This window comes from Narcine bancroftii, chromosome 4 (genome assembly GCF_036971445.1).
Source record: "Narcine bancroftii isolate sNarBan1 chromosome 4, sNarBan1.hap1, whole genome shotgun sequence".
Taxonomy (NCBI): domain Eukaryota; kingdom Metazoa; phylum Chordata; class Chondrichthyes; order Torpediniformes; family Narcinidae; genus Narcine; species Narcine bancroftii.
In genome coordinates, this window is record NC_091472.1 from 132,017,240 (window position 1) to 132,035,883 (window position 18,644).

At 38.9% G+C, this 18,644-nt stretch overlaps 2 long non-coding RNA genes across 3 annotated transcripts in view; one reads left to right on the forward strand and one right to left on the reverse strand.

The window, feature by feature from the left end:
- Positions 1 to 2,594, reverse strand: part of LOC138759958 (uncharacterized) — a 38,102-nt gene extending 35,508 nt beyond the window's left edge. For both annotated transcript variants that reach the window (XR_011355272.1, XR_011355273.1), the window contains exon 1: positions 2,469 to 2,594. This is a non-coding gene — a long non-coding RNA (uncharacterized lncRNA). The remainder of the gene's footprint in view (positions 1 to 2,468) is intronic.
- Positions 2,595 to 2,650: 56 nt separating this feature from the next.
- Positions 2,651 to 18,644, forward strand: part of LOC138759960 (uncharacterized) — a 75,976-nt gene continuing 59,982 nt past the window's right edge. Inside the window, exon 1 of the long non-coding RNA XR_011355275.1 lies at positions 2,651 to 2,927. This is a non-coding gene — a long non-coding RNA (uncharacterized lncRNA). The remainder of the gene's footprint in view (positions 2,928 to 18,644) is intronic.

An 18,644-nucleotide genomic window follows, 5' to 3' on the forward strand; every position in this document is an offset into this window, starting at 1 on the left:
ATCATTGCAGAAAGAGGAAATGAGCAAGTGGTGTTCTTGTTCAGCTTCATCCAGATAATATCTATCAGAGAAATCTGCCACAAAAGGAGATGGGAAATCTTAAGACTCAGGAAAACAGTGGTCTCACAGTTGAAGAACTGGCTAATGCTAAAGTGCTTTTGCCAGAAGAAGAGATTTGTAGATGAAATCTCGTCTGAGAAAAGGAATGTATGTTAAGAGGACTAGCTGCATTCATAAACTCAACCTCATTTTGGAAAATGGTGTATTAAGAATTGGGGTTGGGTGGGGGTGGGGGGGTGGTTGGCTGTACATAACAGAGCAGCAATGCCAGAAGAGATGAAACATCCTGTCATTCTGGTCAAAGATTTTCACATTTCTGATCTAATTCTTCAACATGTTCATGAAAAGGTGGATCATGGTGGTCGCAACCATATGTTATCCAGACTATCTCAAAAATATAAAATTCCTGGTGCCACTGCGTTAATCAGGAAAATTGTGTCAAAATATGTTGTTTGTCAGCATATAAATGCTACCCCTGGACAACAGCAGATGGCAGATTTTCCCCGGACAGAACCTCTGCTGATGAACCTCCCTTCACAAATGTTGGAGTTGATTATTTTGGACCCGTTGAAAAACCATAATGGCCTTTTTCCATGCTGTAATTGTTATATGGTTATAAATGAGACTAGCATTGTTGGCACAGACAGGTTGGGCTGAAGGGCCCATTTCTGTGCTGTAGAACTCTATGATGATAATGTGAATAGATGCATGAGGTGAATGTCTGGGTCACCCCCTGAAACATTGTTGGATCCAGGCAGCAAGTCAATCACTTTGATGTAAACACTGTCATCCTCCTGCCTCAGCTATGTGGAGGTATTTAAAATCAAGCATTGGTTTCAAAAAGTCATTGATAAGCAGGAGACACTGCCATTTTAAGAAGGCCAATGAGCTAACTGATACAATGTGTCCAGACTTGTTTGCAGTGCAGTGTTCGTGTAATATGAGAGGCACACACGTATGGTGCTGCAATACCATGTCATGTTAGCAGCTTATGTAATGTAAGTTGGAGCAGGCCCAGGCTGGTGTGAGCCCAGGAGAGAGAGTGAGAGGGGGAGAAAGTGGACGGCACAGAGACTGCTGAAACCATGCTGGCGTTCACAGACCCTGTTGAAATGTTTATTTATACATCCCACGGTCTGGCGCACTGCTTGCCAATCACAACATTTAAAGGGTTTTCCAACTGGCCTGAAACATTCCTTTTCAAAGCATGATTTTTTTTTGTGTGCATGTGGAGGGGCCCCAGCTATTTGATACCTGCTAGACACCAAAATTGGTTTCCTCAACAGTGTGCTCTCTGTTTCCCATGATCCTGTACATTACTGCCAAACAGAATTGACGGAAACCACTGATTAATGAGTTTGACATGCTCTCTAGTTCTCTAATTCAATTATAAGATTCATCAAGTACTTCTTAACTAGTTTGCTCACAGCTTAAATCAGTTGGTTTCTAATTTAAGGAGATCCCTGTGTTCCTGGGCCACGTATTTTACATGTCCAATTCTTTCTGTTTTAACTGTTTAATATTTCTATGCATCTCTTTTTCAACTCTCAATGGTCTGATAGTTCTTTGGTCACTCATTTATCCAGGTGTGAACCTGGAATACAGATTTGTGCATTGAGTACATTCATCACTGCCAAAACCTATCCTGCCCCCTTCTGATTTCTTTCTCCCTTCACCCTGCAGAACATGCAATTTGACAGGAGCCTCAATGTTCTCACTACACTTCCAACCACCCCCCCCCCCCCCCCTTCCCTTGCTTGGTCAAACACCAATGTAAATGTCAGATGTGACATACTAATTTAGTTCTGCTTAAGTAGTTCCCTTGCAGTTTAAATTCGTTGTCTTTTAATTATGCACCTCAACATTGTTCAGTGCAATGCTAAGCTATAGTTTGAATTCAGTCTTTCTTAGGTTTTGAGGTTAATCTTTGCCAGGCAGTGGACGTTGCTGTTTCAATGCAAAATTCTGCCCCAAGGTCAATCTGGCAGAAGTCCAGATAAGTGGAGTGAAAAATCACTCAGTGTGAAGCACCACATCTGAGCCCACTTTGGTCCTCGTCATGCTGACACCAGCAAAAGTGGACATTACCAAAAGCTGCAGCTGAAGAGATTCACCAGGATGTTGCATAGCATGAAAGGTTTTAATTATGTGGATAGACTGTAGAAACCAGGAGGTTAAGTGGCGATTTGAGTCAAGAATGTGAAATTATAAATAGGGTAGACTGCAGGAATCTTTTTCCAATTTCCCATTCATAGAAGATTATGGGCTAAGTGCTGGAAGGTAAAATTGGTGTCAATATTTGTCCATTGTGGTGAGCCAAATGTTGTAAGACTCTACAGGCCATTTTATAGAGAAAAAAAAGTGAATGTAAAGACAGAGATTCTCCATCTTTACATCGCTGCACTTACCTCCGTAAAAGGTCCAAAGGCGGATGGACTGCTGGAATACACTCCAGCTTCCATGCACTTAGGGGGGTACACTTAAAGGTGGAGTGAAGTTGCTCCACCTCCTCCATGAAATGAATGCCACTGAAAGCTGCTGCAAAGGGGAGGGCTGATGACATCACAATGGCATCGTCAGCCCACGACCCAAGCCCAAATTTTAAAGCGCTCAGTGGGTTCAGGATCAGGGCAATGGCAACCGTGATGATTATTCATATGAGTGATAGCTAAAGGTTTTTGTTCTTTCGAGTAGGAGGGAAGGTCTATCTTAATATTTGACTTGCTGGTACATATGTTTGATGTCACTGTGATGGGTGGTGCTACTGCACCACTCACCCCACCTCCCTCAGCTCCAGAAGACGATTCCTGACTCTGCTCTCCATAAAGAAAACACTGGATCTGCATTATAGGCCATCAGCATAAAAAGTAAATTCACCTTTTATTTTCTTAAGCTGGCTTTACTGTGGGGTTGCACCATAAAAAGACTTGAAGAGTCTGGTTAAAGTTTACTGCTCTAGAAGCCCAACTGACACCAAATGCATCTTTGCCACTGCAGTCCTGGTTAACAATGGCCAGAAAAGGACTGACTAAGGAGCGAGGTGTGGACCTTCCTCACACACTGCTGTGTGCCCCATTGAAATGTAGAGTTATCCACTGAGTGTCAAAGAATAACCAAAGGCAGCCAACTTTCACTGTGACAGAAACCAAACTGCTGGAAAATAACTCAACAGGTTGAGAAGCATCTGTGGAGGGAAAGGAATTATGGATATTTTTGGTCAAGATCCTGTTTCAGGCAGTCGGAAAATAGACAGTATAAAGAGGAGAGGGAGTGGGGCGGTAGGTGATTGGTGGACTGAGGTGAGGTGAAGTAGCCAAGTGGAAGAAGGGAAGATAAAAGTGGAGATAGGGGCTGGAGGGAGATGAGTGCTGGAATTTTGTATGGAGAAAGTGATAGTGAGAATTATTCAAAGGAAAATTATATAGATGGAACCAGGTGGGAGAGAGGATTTGCTGGGTAAATTTTGTGGGCTGTGGATGAATGGAACCAGGATGGGACATAAGGGGTCATGGGGAGACTGGAGGGGGATTATGGGAAAGGGAACAAAAAAGGGAGGTCTGGGATGGATTGGAAGGAATGAGACAAGGCAAAATGCAAGGGTAAGTCTTCCTTAAATTGGAATGCTCACAGGTTAGAGACTGTCCAGAGGGAATATTAAGTGAAGGTCTTCTATTTTGTGTTTCGATTACCCTGACAGTACAAAATTCTGTTCAATATCTTCACTTTCATCCTCATTTGATCCTGAATAATTCAGGTAGGTTTTACAAAAATCTGATAGGTTCTTGTTTACCATTAGATTTTCATTCCGAATTTAATTGAACAAAATCTCCCCAGCTGTCATAGTGCAATTCTGACCTCTGTATCCACATCAATTGCCCAGACATCTGGATATTTCTTCCAGAAACCAGGCATTATGCTACCTACACCAGCTTCAGTTTCATAATCTATCTAATGCTAACTGGCTGCATCATGGTCTGGAATGGGGACACCAATACTCCTGCAGAAGGTAGTGGACAAAGCCCAGGGCATCACAGGCAAAACCCTCCCCTCCATCAAGAACATCTACAGGGAATGCTGTATTCAGAGAGTAGCAGCAATCATTAAGGATCCACACCACTTAGCATATGCTCGTTTCTCAGTGCTACCATCAGGAAAGAGGTATAGGTGCCATAGGACAGGTTCAGGAACAGCTGCTACCCCTCCACCACTAGACTCCTCAACAATCCTATTTTTTTCCCCTCTCTGTATTTGTTTACATGTGTACATTGTGTTCAGTTTTTTTGCACTACTAATAAGTGGTAATTCTGCCTCGCCAGCAGGAAACAGAATCTCAGGGTTGTATGTGATGTCATGTACAGTATTCCATTCAGGTGCCTTGCTGTTCAGCGTGAGTGATCATGTCTCTCCATCTGTCACGATCTCTGACCCTCTGAATTGTAGTTGTTGCCTCCCCTGTTCTCTTTTGGTGAAGGCTCCATGATTATACAAGGGAAAAATACTGAAGTGGTTTCCCGTTGCCTTTTTTAGTTGCAGTGTCCATAATGGATGGGTAACCCTGGCCATTGATCAGCAGATTCATCTGCCCAGTGTTCTTAGTTTTACAACCATAAATTCCAATTTGTAGGATCTGCTTGAAAAAAACCATCCACCATCTGCAATCCATGGCTTCACATGAACCTGATTTGGAGGCACCTTGCCCTAGGGTGACCTGTAGACTATCGGACGGAAGATGTGCTTTACACCTCCTTTTGCTGAGCAATTGCACAGCACCGACACCGGTGCTATATGTACTTTGAAAAATAAATCTGAAATCTGAAAAATTGATCAGATTTTCTTTGCAGCCTTCTCTACATTGGAGAGAGTGGACAAAGACTGGGAGATCATTTCCTCAATCACCTTTGCTCTGTCTGCTGCAATAGTGGGGATCTCCCAGAAACCAATTTCAATTCCACACTCCAGTCCTTCACTGACATGTTTGTCCATGGTCTCATGCATTGCCAAACCAAAGTGACCCTCAAATTGGAGGAACAACAGCTAATATTTCATTTGGAGACTCTCCAACCATATGGCATTTACACCAATTTTGCTAGTTACCATTAAACCTCTCCCCTGTCTCTCACTCTCTCTTACTCTTTCCCGCTATCTCTTTCCCTCTGCATTCAGAGAGCTACTTGTGTACTGACAATAACCATAAAAGCAGTTTGAGTATAAAACAGCTTTAATAAACTAATATGTACAACTAAGAGGTCTTGTCTCTCTGCAAGACAAACCTGGAAGGCTTGACTGTACCTTTGGACTGCTTTATATACAAGGTCACCGGGGTGACCCCTGGTGACCTAGTGGTGTAATTACATATCGTCACAACTTGTTCCTCCAATCACTTCCCATCTATTATCTCTTCCTCCCTCCCACCCATATCACCTTTGACCACTTGCCTGTTGGCCTTTGCTCTTCCCCTTGTCTCTTCTTCCCCTGCCCCCTTCCTTTTTATTCAGATGCCTGGTTTCTGCTCATATCTTGTTGAAGGGCTCAGGATTTCATATGGTCGCTATGGATCTATTGAGTTTCTTGAGCACTTCAGTGTGTAAAAAAAAACAGTAGTTTGGTGGGGGTTGGGGGGGTTCAGATAGTCAGAGAGAGTATCCTTTTCTGAGAGAAATTATTACAATCTGGATTGAAAGTGCAATGGTAGCATATTCAGTAACTCTCAAGAGCAAATTGGATTTTATACAGTATGTGAAAGAAAAACTTTGCAGAGCTTTGGGGAAAAAGAGTCAAGTGGGACTAATTGGATAGCTCTTTCAAGGAGCCAGCATAGACATTACAGGCTGACTCGAAGACGGCTTTGAAAAGGCATCTATCAAATTCTGCGTTGGAGAGCATCATATTTCTGTTACAGGATTTAGATTTTCCCTTGAAGCATGGGTGCCAAGAGATTTTATAGTTGTTCTAAATCCTGGAAGATCTGTCGTTTAATCTCTTTGGTGTTTTGACTACTGTCTCCATGCAGTAGGATTCCAGGCAGGACACATGTTTGCAGTTCATTTGTTACTTCCTCATGAAACAAGTGGAGAATGCTTTCACAGATTTATTGATTATGAACTCAAATGGCATACAACCTCTTTTCATATGGTAAAGTGTACTCACACCTCTCTGTACCATTCATAGAATTCTAACAATGCTACATATAACATAAATCCATTGATGTGAATGACATAGTCAACAATATGATGGTACATTAATGACTAGGACTAGGTGAAGACAATTAGATAATAAATGCAAAATGTAGTCAAAGGATGAATATTCTCACTTTAGGTTTAGTTGGTTAATGCAATGGTCATAACACTCCCATTATTTATTAACAAGGTATCTATTACAATTTTTAGTGCTATGTCCATGTGACCTGGAATGTTACCATGCATGTGTTAATGGAAAGGCATGTATAAGCTTTTGGTCATGAATAGACTTGTGTACTCGTTTGCCTGTGTGGTTACATTTCTGAATGTATCCAGATACTGCAAGAATGTGTAGTATGATGTACATGTGCAGCCATTTATATGCTTTTCTATTTCTATGTTTTTGTATGCCATTCACAGAGATACAGAATGCAAATGGGACCTTCAGTTATTTATGGTTTTTAGACTGCAGGCGTGTAATGGCACAATCAAGGAATTTTGCCACTATACAGGCAGTCTAAAAAGGAATGTGCAGGAATTTTAAGTCAATTCCTGCCCCGCAATTTATCCGGTTGGATCCCTACAACTTTTTAGAGGAAGTCTGCAGTGTAAATCGTACCATAAAAATTCATTGACGGTCATTCACTCTACTGCACTTCAACCACTGGGATTGTTGCACTCAGGTACTTCCAATCTAAAAAGGCGCCCAGTGTGAATGACCACATGGGCAGTAATTATGTTAATTTTTTTCAGCGATTTTCCTAACATTGCAGCCTAAAAAACATAATTGAGCCAGCACTGACTGTTAATCACTCAAGTATATCAGATCAGATAGAATTTATGTAATAAAAGAGAAATGCAGTATTACACAGGATTGCATTTAGCCTGTCATAAGACTGACAAAGATTCACCATTAGCATTGCTCCACATCCTTTACAGAGAAGGAGAAGCATAAGAGAGTCCCCATAGAGTCACTGAGTTTCTCTGGATTTGCCCAGTTCAATCTCTGCTTCTGCACAAGACTCCAGTTCAGTTCAAACCATTGGAATTCCGAGCCCAGATCCAATCGTCTGACACGATGAGAAAGCCTTCAGTATCCAGAGCCCTTTGGGAGCCCTTCTTGCCCTTGGTACCCTCTCAGAAGCCTCTCAAATCCTGGTTCTGATGCCTAATTCTCATGAATCAGTCTCCAGCAGACTGCAGCCTTATCTGAATCCTTTGACCTCAAGTCACCTGCAGCCTATGTGGGTTCCTCACCCGCAAGTTACCAACAGCTCATTGCATGTGTCTTTCCTTTAGCAGCAGAGCCTCTCGCTGGTCCTCCACCATGGTCACCATCCCTAAGGTCGTCTCTGTTGCTTCTGCTTTTTTAATGGGGATGTTTTCCTCACTCCCTTTGCCATCGGATTTCTGAATAATCAATGAACAAAAGACTTTTACTTCTCATGTGCTAAATTTTTATTTTTTTCTATTATTGTTGTCATATGATTCATAATATGAACGTTTGCACTGTCATGCTGCCACAAAACACCGAATTTCATAAATTCTGATTCTGATCCAGATTCTGGTTACTGGTGCCCTGCTCTAGTTCTGTGCTGCCCTGGAGTCTAGAATTCCTCGTGGCCACTGTTGAACACAAGTGCCGCTATCCTGGGTCCAAACCCTGCAGTTGAAAATAAAACATCGTTAGCTAGTTTTATTTTAAGACCTGTATGGAGCCATTGGCAGTCAGGCTGGGTGGTAGGACTCTGCAGGAGAGCATTGTGTCTCCACTCTCCACTCTCCCTGGGGCAGCACCAGTAGCAGAGCTGCTGTTACAGCAGCTCCAGCTGCATCATTATTCTTAAATTTCTAGCTTAAACACGTTTTTATTCTCCCTATATTTTTAGCAACTCCTCCCAGATTCTACCAATCACCTACATACTAGGGGTAAATTAGAATGGGTGTGGGAGGAAGCCAGAGCACCTGAGGGTCAGGATTGAAAATGGACTCTAGTATTGTTAGGTATCAGCTGTGTCAACTGTGAGAGTTCCCAGCTTCTGATCCTGATTTTGGAGTATTTCTATTAATGCTCTCTCCTGCAGTAGTTTTCTGAATCTGGAAAAAACAAACGTAATGACTATGATTCGATTCAATAATTTTTGGGTTTTGAAGATCAGTTTCTGGCTACAGAGAGGTCAGCTTTTCTTCAGACATGGAAAATGGGTATCATGGCTAAGGCCAGCTTTGAGAGAGGCTTCTCTAAACCCTTTGAGATAGTAGTGAGAGAAGCCAGATTACACTGAAGATGCTTCCAGAGTGTAGAATTCCATATTTCAGAATTTGCTTTCTTATAAAGTCACAAAGTCCCCCTCTTTAATAATATAGAATTATGCTTCCACCTATAAACTGATTGCTCCTTTTCCAAAAGCAAACATGTCATTCAAAGCGATGAATGATCAGATAAAATTCTAGCCTTATAATCCACTTTCATAACTCTTCCTTGCAATTGTGCCAAAATCAAAAAATAAATCAATCCTAGAATAAGAATCATGTCTATGTTAATAAAAAGAATAGTCCCTTTCTTTAGGATTTAATCTTCACCAAATATCTATCAAGTTCAACTCTTTCATTACTTTTAAAGTTACCTTTGCTCCTTTAGCTCGAATAACTGATTTTGTCAATTTGTCTAAAACTGGATCAACAATTAAATTCCCCTCCTATCAATATTTTTTCATGTGCTTCGGCTAAAAATATAAAAACATCCCTAATAAATCCTTCATCATCTATATTTGGTGCATAAACATTCATCAATGTCCACATTTCAGAATAAATTAATAAACCTTTTAATTTTAAATTTTTTTAAATTTAGACATACAGCACGGTAACAGGCCATTTCACCCCTTGAGTCCATGCACCCAATTTACACCCAATTAACCCACATCCCTAGTACATTTTGAATGGTTTGAGGAAACCGGAGCCCTAGAAGAAAACCCACACAGACATGGGAAGACCACACATAATCCTTACAGACAGTGTGAGATTTGAACCCCTGCTCCGATCACCTACGTTGTAAAGGCATTGTGCTAACTGCCAAGCCAACCATGCAGCCCTTATTGCAAAATTAGTGGCAGGGAATTTAGAAATTTTAAGCCACAATATCAAAAAATTATAGATGTGATATATATATAAAAGAAAACCCTCTTCTCCCCTCCCACCTCCATCCCCTCCTCCAAAAACCCTAAAAAATAAGATAAAAAGATAGAAGAAAGAAGGACTGGAAAATGCCAAGGGAATAAAGTATTTCTAACATAAATTCTAATATTGGAGATTACCAAGAAGTAAGGTTATCAGAGAGTTTATCAAACATTCAAACCAACATTATGTAAATATAGGCACCATATACTTTACAAAAAAAGTGACTTTTTTTTGTAAACTATAAGTAATCTTCTGTAATTGTATACAACTATGAAGTTCCCCGAGCCATCTTTCCATACCTAGATCTATATCTGACTTCCATGATATTGCTATACATTTCCTAGAAACTGCTAAAGCAATTTACACAAATTCAATCTGATGCATAGTTCATTTTAATTTAGGTATTATAACTTTAATATTACTCAATAAAAATAACATCTGATCCTGTGGGAAATTAACCACTGTAATCCATTCCAAAAAAATACCAAATTCCAACCAAAATTATTTAACTTTAGGTCACAGCCAAGTAGAATGCAAAAAAGTTCCAATCTCACATCCATGCTTAAAACATAAATCTGATATAGCAGGATTTAATGTATTTAATTTTTATGAAGTCAAATATAATTGATGCAAAAAAATTATATTGAACTTACCTGTATCTCACATTTATAATTTTTGTCATATTATTCTTACATAGTTCCATCTATTCTTTCTCATTAAATCTACTTCCCATCTTAGTCTCAATTTATGCACCCTTATATTGTGGGCTTTCCTTTGAAGTAAATTATACATTACAGAAATAAATTTATTTACATTACTATTATAAATCAGTAATTCCAATTGACTTTGACTAGGTAATGTCAAACTTGGACCTATTTTATGAGACAAAAAGGCTTTAACTTGATAGTAACAAAATAATTTAGGCACATTAAATTTATTCTCTTTTCATTCAAACTTTATAAATTTCGAATTTTAAAAAACAATCCTCAATCTTCTTAATACCCATCTGCATCCAAGTCTTCAAAAATTTATTATCTTTTCAAAATGGATTTCGACAGAGGGGTATTTTTCAAGATATTAAACCTTTCATACCAATTTCATTATCAATATTATCCCACAGTTCAATCATATGATTTAAAATAGGAATTTTCCTATTTCCTGCTTACAATTTAGAATTACATTTATAGATAAAATCCTGTAAATGTATTTCTCCTATCTCACTAAATTCTATATTAACCCAAGCAGTGATTTTATCTAAACTAAACAGTGCATTAATAAATCTCAATTGAGCAAATTTATAATAATTCTTAAAATGGGGAAGTTGTAAGCACCCCCCCCCTTCCAGTTCAAACTTCCAAGTCAGTTTTTTTCCAAAGAGACTATTGCCATAAAAGCTTCCTAACAGTTGTATTTAAATCATTTTTTTAAAGAATTGGGATAGCAATTGATTGAAAAGGATATTGAATTCTAGGAAAAAAATATTCATTTTAACACAATTTGCCCTACCTACTAAAGTAATAGATAGGGTATTCCCCCTTTTCAAGTATTCAACAATTTTATTAAGTAAAGGCAAATAATTTAATTTATATAAATTTCTTAAATCATTATCAACCAAGTACATAAATATTTAATACCAACATCTGTTCAGCTAAATTTATTAACTATTTTACAATTAGTATAATCACACCTAATTAAAAGCATAATTTTACTTTTCTCCCAATTAATTTTATATCCAGAAATTTCTCCATATTCTACTAACCTTATATATAATTGGGACAAATAATTTATAGGATCAGTTAAATAAACCAAAACATCATCAGCAAATAAATTAATTTTATATTTCTCCTGATTAACCTTTATATCTTTAATCTTAGGGTCTTGACTAATAAACTCCACTAAGATTTCAATTGCTAAAGTAAACGAAGCTTGTGATAAAGGATAACCTTGACATCGCAATCTAGTTAATGGAAAAGAAGCAGATTAGTAACCATTAGAAACCACATTTGCACAAGGATTTTTATAAAGAGCTTTAACCCAATTTATAAATGTCAATCCAAAACCAAACTTCTCTAACGCTTTAAACAGAAAATCCCATACTAATCTATCAAAAGGTTTTTCTGCATTCAAAGTTACTGCCACACTTAAATCTCCGCTTTTTTGAATTAAACTAATTAACCTTGCAACATTATTGGAAGATTGTCACTTGTTGACAAATCCTGTTTGGTCCATATGGATTGAATTAGGTAAATATTTAGCTAATCTATTTGCTAAAATGTTTTGATCAACTTTATAATCCACATTTAATAATGATATCGGACAATAAGACACCTGATTTAATGGATCCTTATCCTTCTTTGGTATAACTCTAATTGAGGGAGCTGCTCCCTCAACAGCCCCTAAGGCTAGAGCTGGATGAGGTTCCCACCCTGGATGAGACATATAAGGCAATCGAACAACTGAAAAGTGGCAAAGCAGCAGGTATGGATGGAATCCCCCCAGAAGTCTGGAAGGCTGGCGGCAAAACTCTGCATGCCAAACTGCATGAGTTTTTCAAGCTTTGTTGGGACCAATGTAAACTGCCTCAGGATCTTCGTGATGCCACCATCATCACCCTGTACAAAAACAAAGGCGAGAAATCAGACTGCTCAAACTACAGGGGAATCACGTTGCTCTCCATTGCAGGCAAAATCTTCGCTAGGATTCTACTAAATAGAATAATACCTAGTGTCGCTGAGAATATTCTCCCAGAATCACAGTGCGGCTTTCGCGCTAACAGAGGAACCACTGACATGGTCTTTGCCCTCAGACAGCTCCAAGAAAAGTGTAGAGAACAAAACAAAGGACTCTACATCACCTTTGTTGACCTCACCAAAGCCTTCGACACCGTGAGCAGGAAAGGGCTTTGGCAAATACTAGAGCGCATCGGATGTCCCCCAAAGTTCCTCAACATGATTATCCAACTGCACGAAAACCAACAAGGTCGGGTCAGATACAGCAATGAGCTCTCTGAACCCTTCTCCATTAACAATGGCGTGAAGCAAGGCTGTGTTCTCGCACCAACCCTCTTTTCAATCTTCTTCAGCATGATGCTGAACCAAGCCATGAAAGACCCCAACAATGAAGACGCTGTTTACATCCGGTACCGCACGGATGGCAGTCTCTTCAATCTGAGGCGCCTGCAAGCTCACACCAAGACACAAGAGAAACTTGTCCGTGAACTAGTCTTTGCAGATGATGCCGCTTTAGTTGCCCATTCAGAGCCAGCTCTTCAGCGCTTGACGTCCTGCTTTGCGGAAACTGCCAAAATGTTTGGCCTGGAAGTCAGCCTGAAGAAAACTGAGGTCCTCCATCAGCCAGCTCCCCACCATGACTACCAGCCCCCCCACATCTCCATCGGGCACACAAAACTCAAAACGGTCAACCAGTTTACCTATCTCGGCTGCACCATTTCATCAGATGCAAGGATCGACAATGAGATAGACAACAGACTCGCCAAGGCAAATAGCGCCTTTGGAAGACTACACAAAAGAGTCTGGAAAAACAACCAACTGAAAAACCTCACAAAGATAAGCGTATACAGAGCCGTTGTCATACCCACACTCCTGTTCGGCTCCGAATCATGGGTCCTCTACTGGCACCACCTACGGCTCCTAGAACGCTTCCACCAGCGTTGTCTCCGCTCCATCCTCAACATCCATTGGAGCGCTCACACCCCAAACGTCGAGGTACTCGAGATGGCAGAGGTCGACAGCATCGAGTCCACGCTGCTGAAGATCCAGCTGCGCTGGATGGGTCACGTCTCCAGAATGGAGGACCATCGCCTTCCCAAGATCGTATTATATGGCGAGCTCTCCACTGGCCACCGTGACAGAGGTGCACCAAAGAAAAGGTACAAGGACTGCCTAAAGAAATCTCTTGGTGCCTGCCACATTGACCACCGCCAGTGGGCTGATAACGCCTCAAACCGTGCATCTTGGCGCCTCACAGTTTGGCGGGCAGCAGCCTCCTTTGAAGAAGACCGCAGAGCCCACCTCACTGACAAAAGGCAAAGGAGGAAAAACCCAACACCCAACCCCAACCAACCAATTTTCCCTTGCAACCGCTGCAATCGTGTCTGCCTGTCCCGCATCGGACTGGTCAGCCACAAACGAGCCTGCAGCTGACGTGGACTTTTTACCCCCTCCATAAATCTTCGTCCGCGAAGCCAAGCCAAAGAAGATAACTCTAATTATTGCAGTTGAAAAAATTTCCAGTAAGGAATGAGATTCTGCCTATTGCTTTAACACCTCCATAAAAGGAGGTGTTATAAAACTCAGGTGGAAAATTATCCTCTCCCATTAGAACCATCTAAATCTCTGATCTTGATGTTTTAAACTAGATACATTTATCTGAGATAAAACATCTTAGTTTTAACTTAATCTTAAGTAGATTCAGGCTTAGATAAATTAGAATAAAAATCTTTAAATTAATCATTAATTTCTTGGGGGTTGATAAGTAATCGTCTTTGAGCTTTACCTAATTGCATTGATTGCATTAATTATTCTAGATGTTTTACCTGCCAAAAACTTTATGGCCCTCTCTCCTAATTCATAATATATTTGCTTTGTTCTCTCTATTAATTTTTCTCCTCTTTTAGTCTGAATCGTATTATAACAATGTTTATTTCTTTATCAATATCTTTCATTTTTCATCTGAAACCTTTTTTTGTAATTCCTCCTCCAACTCTTTCCATTTCAAATTGATCAACTTCTTTTGTATAATCTTTTTTTAAAAATTTGTCATAAAATTTGTTATCTGTCCTCTCAAATATGCATTTAATGAATTCCAAATAATAAATTTATTAACAAATGATTTATAATTTATTTCTAAAATTCCTGAATTTGATTTCTTATAAAGTCACAAAGTCCCCCCTCTTTAACAATATAGAATTATGTTTCCACCTATAACCTATAAACCGATTGCTCCTTTTCCAAAAGCAAATATGTCATTAAAAGCGATGAATGATCAGATAAAATTCTAGCCTTATAATCCACTTTCATAACTCTTCCTTGCAATTGTGCCAAAATCAAAAAATAAATCAATCCTAGAATAAGAATCATGTCTATGTTAATAAAAAGAATAGTCCCTTTCTTTAGGATTTAATCTTCACCAAATATCTATCAAGTTCAACTCTTTCATTACTTTTAAAGTTACCTTTGCTCCTTTAGCTCGAATAATTGATTTTGTCGATATGTCTAAAACTGGATCAACAATTAAAATCCTATCCTATCAATATTTTTTCATGTGCTTCAGCTAAAAGTATAAAAACATCCCTAATAAATCCTTCCTCATCTATATTTGGTGCATAAACACTCATCAATGTCCACATTTCAGAATAAATTTGACAGTAAACCAAAACAAATCTTCCCACAGGATCAATAACCACTCTCTGGATTTTCACAGGTTACATTTTTTTAAACAAGATTGTCATACCTCTTGCTTTCGAATTAAAAGTTGAGGCTACCACTTGTCCAACCCAAGCTCTTTTCAATTTCTGATGTTTCTGATATCAACTTTAATTTTCTTAAAATAAGCTAGTACCCTCTTTCTTTTAATCACATTATTAAGCCCATTTATATTAAAACTTACAAAATATAATACCTCTCTATTAGCCATTAACCTACTTCCCAAAAATCCCAAACTCCCCTTTGCCTCTCCTCTCAGACCTCCTACATCCGAAAACTATTAACCACACTTAAAATCTCCATCCAAAGAAAGATAACAAAGAAAAGAAAAAGAAAACAAAACAACCAACCCCCTACAAAAAAGTACTGTCAAAAAAAGAGAGAAAAACTACCTACCAAGTGGCTCTCCCCACTTGGTGGCACATAGCTGGGGAAGGAAAAGGAAAAAACCCTCCCCCCTCCATCCCCCAGAGAACAGTCATTATATAAATTTCAAAAATAAACAATTTACTTTTAGGTATAGGCAACTGCTTCAAGATCTCTAATGACTTGTTCTTCATCAAGGTCATCCTTTTCTTGTTGTGTTAACTCTTTCTCTCCAATTTGTATCTTCTCACTTTGTAGAATATCTGCAGTTTGCACATTGACTCATTTAGCCTTTTTATTAATTGGCAAATTCCAAAGCTTCCATATCATTTACAAAAAAACTCGCCTGATTATCTTCCAAAAGCACTTTAAGTGTAGTATGGTGATGAAAATAAAACTTACATTTTTTCTTCCACAACACCAATTTTACTGGATTAAATTCCTTTCTTCTTTTCACAATTGCCACACTCAAATCTGCTTTAAAAAATACTTTTTTATCGGCCACCATCAATGGGCTTTGAAATTGACAAGGCGCTCTTAAAAGTGCCTCTTCATCATGGTAATGCAGACATCTAATCGGAACAGAGCATGGTGGCTGACTAGGTAACGGCTTCTTTCTGTTCTCCTTATGTGCTCTGTCCAATTCAATTCCATTTGAAAAATGTTCAGGTCCCTAAACCCCTGGTATCTATTTTTGAAAAAAATATACAGGATTGGGACCTTCAATATTTTCTATCAATCCAACAATTTTCACATTATTTCTTAGACTGTGATTTTCTAATATGTCAATTTTCTATAAAAGCTCTTTCTTCTCAGCACTCCATGTCATAACTGAATCTTCCAACTTATAAACCACATCTTTACATTGGCCCAGTTCATCATGATATCCCTGCAAATTTTCTTCAACTTTCTAAACTTGTGGTTTTACTTTATAAATCATTTTAAAATATATTTTCATTTCTTCCTTAATAATCTTCATCTCTCCTTTAATATATTCAAATTGAGTATTAACATTATGCCTTATAACCCCCTATTATAAATCCATCTTTTCACTCATAATTTATAACTGATTCATCAATTGCCTGCCTTGTCCCATAGCTTCAGGTGGCTTTACCTGCATAGTTTCCAGCTCTTGTAGTAATTGGGCCTGTTAATATATATCTTCATCCTCTTCCTCTACTTTCTCTTGATCTTCCTCTTTTCTATCAATATCACGAAACATTGAAAAAAATCACTTCTGATTCTGCATCTGATTCCAAAGGAGGCAGATCTTGTACAATAATACTACTGTGAATTGTTTTTTCCAGACTCCCATTGCATTACCATTTGATCCTTTCATGCACGCGTGCTTGTTCTTGTAGTCTCTGCAGTTCGATAATCTTCTTCTGGACTCCAGCGCCATCTTCTTCAGCTCCCTGGAGAAGTGGCGCTGGAATCATCTGGGCTCGTGTTGCTCTTGTCATTAGTGGAGGAAGAGGAATTTCAGCCCAAGGCTCTGACGTCAAGGTAGGTCTGATATTTTTCTTTTATCTTCTTTCAACACTATTCCTCTAGTAGTGTGGGGCTTCCCTTTCCTTGCAACCATGCTTAAAATTATGCAGGCAGGTTCCAAATGCTATATTAATTATTTAGAACTTAGTTATTAATTAATTCTCCCAGGGGAGGCATATTTCCACGTCCTTTGATCACACCATCATGCCAGGCCCCCGACCCCCAAGACTCATGGTTGAACCATTGAAGTCATACAGTATGGGTTAAAAAAATACTGGTTTTGCTTGGATTACTAAAGAAGAAAAATAAATGCAGCTGATGCTTTACAAGTATCATAATGGACAAGATCAGCAGATACCAAGTAAGTCGAAAAGACAATGGAAGACGGAGAGGTGCTGAGGAGCGAATGGTAATAGATGGAATAACTGTATCCTGAAGAGATTTATTTGATGCATTTACGGAAAGAATTGCTTTGACTTTAATCGATTTAGAGGAAACAGAGTCACTCTGTTGACCACTGCAGGAAACACAACAGTTAATTGTGTGAACAGTAACTGTAATGTGTGATGACCAGCTCATCTGTTTCAAATTTTGACTGATAGTGGAATGTCGGGCAAGACAATAAGTGGGAGTGGTTTTAAAGAAATGCCAGAATCAATAACTTCGGATGGACTGGTAGTCGTTCAGCCTTTATTTAGTCCTGTAAACAGGCAAGAAGAAAGGGGAAGATCCAATTCAGAACTCACAGTTTGCGCACTGATCCCAAAGTAAACATGATTTCATTTATGCCAATCACATCGGCCTACTGGGGGTGAAACTCGCAGCTAATTCGCTGTAACAAAACCACAACTGGGATTCTTTCAGTCTGTGCACAAGAAGTGTAACTTTGCAGAACTTCTAAAAACTGCATGGCTGCAGGCATCCTGGATTATTCCAAATCTGCTGTGTGTGCACGGATCTTCCTAACCTGCTAACGTTTTTGGGAAGGAGCAAATCAACTTAATGTATAAAGACAAAGTTTTTGCCAACACCCATTTTTAACCACCAGAATATTAAATTCCAAATTGGAAAAAAAAACATTCAATCTAACGTTTAGCAAAACTCTCTGGCAACAAAATATATTTCTCACATTTACTGTTTGTGCAAAAGAATGTGCCAGGCATGAACTTAAAGCTATCCTTTCAAGTCTAAATGTTGCCTGTTTTTGCTCTATTGGACAGTGAATAAGGTGATAAGGAGCAGAGTTATTGATTGATGGAGGCATTACTTTTTACATAGATTTTTCATAGAGATTGGGACCAAGGCTTAAATTTAATGACACTGGGGTTATTTGTTCATTGATCTGAACTGATGGTGCTTAGTGTTCATTGATTGGACCACATGGGGCTTGAAGTTTATTGATTGGATTGGATTGGAGAGGTTGATTCGCTGGTTCAGGGTGGGTTGTGGAGTTCATTGATTGGGTTGGCTGGTGCAGGGGCTCATTGATTGGACAGGTTGAGGCTGACCTTTGTTTAATTGAACAACTGAAAATGGAATTTACTTATTTATACAACATTTTATTCATTTTGCAAGTGTTAAAATGATTGAGTAAAGACAGTGAAACTGGGTTTGATTGAACAGAGTTTGTTGATATTTACTTGTGAGGACAAATGATTAAGTGATTTAATGAAGTATTTGAAATTATGATTTGCTTTAATTAAATAAAGAGACAAAAATTTGCAAGGGTCAGTAACAGAGGATGAATTTATGAATCAGAGGTGAAATAAGAAAGTATTTGTTATTGCACAAAATGTTATTGTGTGCTCTTAAACAAATTTGCTGATGACACTATGGTTGTCAGCAGTATCACAGATACCAATAAGGATACATACAGGAGTGAGCTAGATCAGCACATTGAATGGCGTCACCATAACAATTTTGCATTCAA